The following is a 5,000-nucleotide window of genomic DNA, read 5'->3' as shown; positions in this document are numbered from 1 at the left end:
TGTTGTGTAGCAGTGCAGTGTGTTGTGTAGCAGTGCAGTGTGTTGTGTAGCAGTGCAGTGTGTTGTGTAGCAGTGAAGTGCAGTGTGTTGTGTAGCAGTGCAGTGCAGTGTGTTGTGTAGCAGTGCAGTGCAGTGTGTTGTGTAGCAGTGCAGTGTGTTGTGTAGCAGTGCAGTGTGTTGTGTTATGTAGCAGTGCAGTGTGTTGTGTAGCAGTGAAGTGCAGTGTGTTGTGTAGCAGTGAAGTGCAGTGTGTTGTGTAGCAGTGCAGTGTGTTGTGTAGCAGTGCAGTGCAGTGTGTTGTGTAGCAGTGAAGTGCAGTGTGTTGTGTAGCAGTGCAGTGTGTTGTGTAGCAGTGCAGTGTGTTGTGTAGCAGTGCAGTGCAGTGTGTTGTGTAGCAGTGCAGTGCAGTGTGTTGTGTAGCAGTGCAGTGTGTTGTGTAGCAGTGCAGTGCAGTGTGTTGTGTAGCAGTGCAGTGCAGTGTGTTGTGTAGCAGTGCAGTGTGTTGTGTAGCAGTGCAGTGCAGTGTGTTGTGTAGCAGTGCAGTGTGTTGTGTAGCAGTGCAGTGTGTTGTGTAGCAGTGCAGTGTGTTGTGTAGCAGTGCAGTGCAGTGTGTTGTGTAGCAGTGCAGTGTGTTGTGTAGCAGTGCAGTGTGTTGTGTAGCAGTGCAGTGCAGTGTGTTGTGTAGCAGTGCAGTGCAGTGTGTTGTGTAGCAGTGCAGTGCAATGTTTCCCACAGATTAGAAGGCAATGTGTGGTGGTCGCCCCATGTCTGACGGGGGGGGGGGGGGGTTGGCTGCGGCTGCACCCATATTTTTCATTGCATTGCCTTTTTATCGCTCTCCTTTCATATAATGTCAATCATTTTTTTTACCAACATGTGAAGCTTGTCTTTATTTGAAACACACACATATTATGTAATTATTTACATTATATAGGCCTATACTGACATTTCTGATATTCATAACAGCAAACTTTATGCAGTTTATAGCCTACTATTCATATTACAATTCCACTTCTTAAATTCAGCTGTCTGGTTGAAGCCTCAAAACATTGTAAACATAGCAGGCTAAGCTTATCATACTCTACTGGTTGGACTGTTCAGTTTCCCCACATGTGTTTAAGTTTCAAGGTAAGCTAATACTTTTTCTCCTTGGGACAGGCCCTTTTAAGTCTTGGAGTTGAAAAACATTGTTGGTCAGTCAACTTGAATGCAAGAGTTTTAATCAAATGTCTTTAGCATAGCCTACTAATGATGCTAACCGAATATAAAAGTAATTTAGCTAGTCGTCTTCTGTGCGTCAATGCGTCCTTGATTGTGAATGTTTTATTTGGATTAAATGTGCATGTGGAGGGCGGCTGTCCATTGAGCGCGCACGAGAGCGGGCCAAGGAGAATGAGTTTACTTCTACTGTTTGGTAATTAAGTTGCACGCATAGACTACAAAAGTTGCGGGAGAACTTTATGCTTCTACCCGAGCAGCGTGATGCAGGATGATCTCGTTGGTTTTCATGGAGACAGACAGCCGCGGTGTGCACGGAGGGTAGGGTCTGTGTGCGCGTGTGTGTGTGTGTGTGTGTGTGTGTGTGAGAGACAGACGCACGAGTGACAGAGGGGCGAGTGACCGAGAGGGAGCGCAGGGAAAGCAAATTCAGCTTTACGAATGCTGCGTGTTTTTCAATAGCGTTTCAAAATAAGAATGAATAAATAAATAAATAAAAGAATAACGAAACGCAATATGTGGCGGCCGGTGCTGAATCTGTGGCGCACCGCCACAAATTTGTCTGTGTGGGAAACACTGCAGTGTGTTGTGTAGCAGTGCAGTGTGTTGTGTAGCAGTGCAGTGTGTTGTGTAGCAGTGCAGTGTGTTGTGTAGCAGTGCAGTGTGTTGTGTAGCAGTGCAGTGCAGTGTGTTGTGTAGCAGTGCAGTGTGTAGTGTAGCAGTGCAGTGTGTTGTGTAGCAGTGCAGTGTGTTGTGTAGCAGTGCAGTGCAGTGTGTTGTGTAGCAGTGCGTTGTGTAGCAGTGCAGTGTGTTGGGTAGCAGTGCAGTGTGTTGGGTAGCAGTGCAGTGTGTTGTGTAGCAGTGCAGTGTGTTGTGTTGTGTAGCAGTGCAGTGTGTTGTGTTGTGTAGCAGTGCAGTGTGTTGTGTTGTGTAGCAGTGCAGTGTGTTGTGTAGCAGTGCAGTGTGTTGTGTAGCAGTGCAGTGTGTTGTGTAGCAGTGCAGTGTGTTGTGTAGCAGTGCAGTGTGTTGTGTAGCAGTGCAGTGCAGTGTGTTGTGTAGCAGTTCAGTGTGTTGTGTAGCAGTGCAGTGCAGTGTGTTGTGTAGCAGTGCAGTGTGTTGTGTAGCAGTGCAGTGTGTTGTGTAGCAGTGCAGTGTGTTGTGTAGCAGTGCAGTGTGTTGTGTTGTGTAGCAGTGCAGTGTGTTGTGTTGTGTAGCAGTGCAGTGTGTTGTGTAGCAGTGCAGTGTGTTGTGTAGCAGTGCAGTGTGTTGTGTAGCAGTGAAGTGCAGTGTGTTGTGTAGCAGTGCAGTGTGTTGTGTAGCAGTGCAGTGTGTTGTGTAGCAGTGCAGTGTGTTGTGTAGCAGTGCAGTGTGTTGTGTAGCAGTGCAGTGCAGTGTGTTGTGTAGCAGTGCAGTGTGTAGTGTAGCAGTGCAGTGTGTTGTGTAGCAGTGCAGTGTGTTGTGTAGCAGTGCAGTGCAGTGTGTTGTGTAGCAGTGCGTTGTGTAGCAGTGCAGTGTGTTGGGTAGCAGTGCAGTGTGTTGGGTAGCAGTGCAGTGTGTTGTGTAGCAGTGCAGTGTGTTGTGTTGTGTAGCAGTGCAGTGTGTTGTGTTGTGTAGCAGTGCAGTGTGTTGTGTTGTGTAGCAGTGCAGTGTGTTGTGTAGCAGTGCAGTGTGTTGTGTAGCAGTGCAGTGTGTTGTGTAGCAGTGCAGTGTGTTGTGTAGCAGTGCAGTGTGTTGTGTTGTGTAGCAGTGCAGTGTGTTGTGTTGTGTAGCAGTGCAGTGTGTTGTGTAGCAGTGCAGTGTGTTGTGTAGCAGTGCAGTGTGTTGTGTAGCAGTGAAGTGCAGTGTGTTGTGTAGCAGTGCAGTGTGTTGTGTAGCAGTGCAGTGTGTTGTGTAGCAGTGCAGTGTGTTGTGTAGCAGTGCAGTGTGTTGTGTAGCAGTGTGTTGTGTAGCAGTGAAGTGCAGTGTGTTGTGTAGCAGTGCAGTGTGTTGTGTAGCAGTGCAGTGTGTTGTGTAGCAGTGCAGTGTGTTGTGTAGCAGTGCAGTGTGTTGTGTAGCAGTGCAGTGCAGTGTGTAGTGTAGCAGTGCAGTGTGTTGTGTAGCAGTGCAGTGTGTTGTGTAGCAGTGCAGTGTGTTGTGTTGTGTAGCAGTGCAGTGTGTTGTGTTGTGTAGCAGTGCAGTGCAGTGTGTAGTGTAGCAGTGCAGTGTGTTGTGTTGTGTAGCAGTGCAGTGTGTTGTGTTGTGTAGCAGTGCAGTGTGTTGTGTAGCAGTGCAGTGTGTTGTGTAGCAGTGCAGTGTGTTGTGTAGCAGTGAAGTGCAGTGTGTTGTGTAGCAGTGAAGTGCAGTGTGTTGTGTAGCAGTGCAGTGTGTTGTGTAGCAGTGCAGTGCAGTGTGTTGTGTAGCAGTGCAGTGTGTTGTGTAGCAGTGCAGTGCAGTGTGTTGTGTAGCAGTGCAGTGTGTTGTGTAGCAGTGAAGTGCAGTGTGTTGTGTAGCAGTGAAGTGCAGTGTGTTGTGTAGCAGTGCAGTGCAGTGTGTTGTGTAGCAGTGCAGTGTGTTGTGTAGCAGTGCAGTGTGTTGTGTAGCAGTGCAGTGCAGTGTGTTGTGTAGCAGTGAAGTGCAGTGTGTTGTGTAGCAGTGAAGTGCAGTGTGTTGTGTAGCAGTGAAGTGCAGTGTGTTGTGTAGCAGTGAAGTGCAGTGTGTTGTGTAGCAGTGCAGTGCAGTGTGTTGTGTAGCAGTGCAGTGTGTTGTGTAGCAGTGCAGTGTGTTGTGTAGCAGTGCAGTGTGTTGTGTAGCAGTGCAGTGCAGTGTGTTGTGTTGTGTAGCAGTGCAGTGTGTTGTGTTGTGTAGCAGTGCAGTGTGTTGTGTAGCAGTGCAGTGTGTTGTGTAGCAGTGCAGTGTGTTGTGTAGCAGTGCAGTGTGTTGTGTAACAGTGCAGTGTGTTGTGTAGCAGTGCAGTGTGTTGTGTAGCAGTACAGTGCAGTGTGTTGTGTAGCAGTGCAGTGTGTTGTGTAGCAGTGCAGTGTGTTGTGTAGCAGTGCAGTGTGTTGTGTAGCAGTGCAGTGTGTTGTGTAGCAGTGCAGTGTGTTGTGTAGCAGTGCAGTGTGTTGTGTAGCAGTGCAGTGTGTTGTGTAGCAGTGCAGTGTGTTGTGTAGCAGTGCAGTGTGTTGTGTAGCAGTGCAGTGCAGTGTGTTGTGTTGTGTAGCAGTGCAGTGCAGTGTGTTGTGTAGCAGTGCAGTGTGTTGTGTAGCAGTGCAGTGTGTTGTGTAGCAGTGCAGTGTGTTGTGTAGCAGTGCAGTGCAGTGTGTTGTGTTGTGGTGCAGTGCAGTGCAGGCGTGGGAGCACCGACTCCCTTCCACCGGCATCAGAATGATCCCACCGCGTACACACTAAACAAATACTAGGGCCCATTATATATCCATGGCTCTGACTACAACATGAATTCGCTCTGTGTGCAATTTGTTCGTGCCGGCTAGTAGCAGCCAGACAGCTGTGTTCTGCAGCCGTAAGCTAGCTGCCATTCCAGCCAACAATAAATGCTAGCAAATACACACACAGCTGTCTCGCTGCCAGTGGCAAGCTAACGTGAACTGCTAACCAAACAAGCACAAAAAAACTGAAATTAAAGGAATACCTTCGACTACCTCAGGCGAGCAGTTTTCAGGGTTTTTTTTGGTTTGAGGCAGTGCAAACTGTTTGTTTTGTTTTTGTGTGACCCACGTGTTCGTGGCGATATGTCGACGACTAATTATGACGTCGGCGATATTTTGAAGTCAACGTCATCGATG

At 48.2% G+C, this 5,000-nt stretch overlaps 1 protein-coding gene across 1 annotated transcript in view; it reads left to right on the top strand.

Moving 5' to 3' along the window:
- The window catches only part of LOC134070660 (transportin-2-like), a 37,787-nt gene that overhangs the window by 20,115 nt on the left and 12,672 nt on the right, over window positions 1-5,000 (top strand).

Source organism: Sardina pilchardus, chromosome 22 (assembly GCF_963854185.1).
Source record: "Sardina pilchardus chromosome 22, fSarPil1.1, whole genome shotgun sequence".
Lineage (NCBI taxonomy): Eukaryota > Metazoa > Chordata > Actinopteri > Clupeiformes > Clupeidae > Sardina > Sardina pilchardus.
This window is presented reverse-complemented; position numbering and strand designations above follow the sequence as displayed.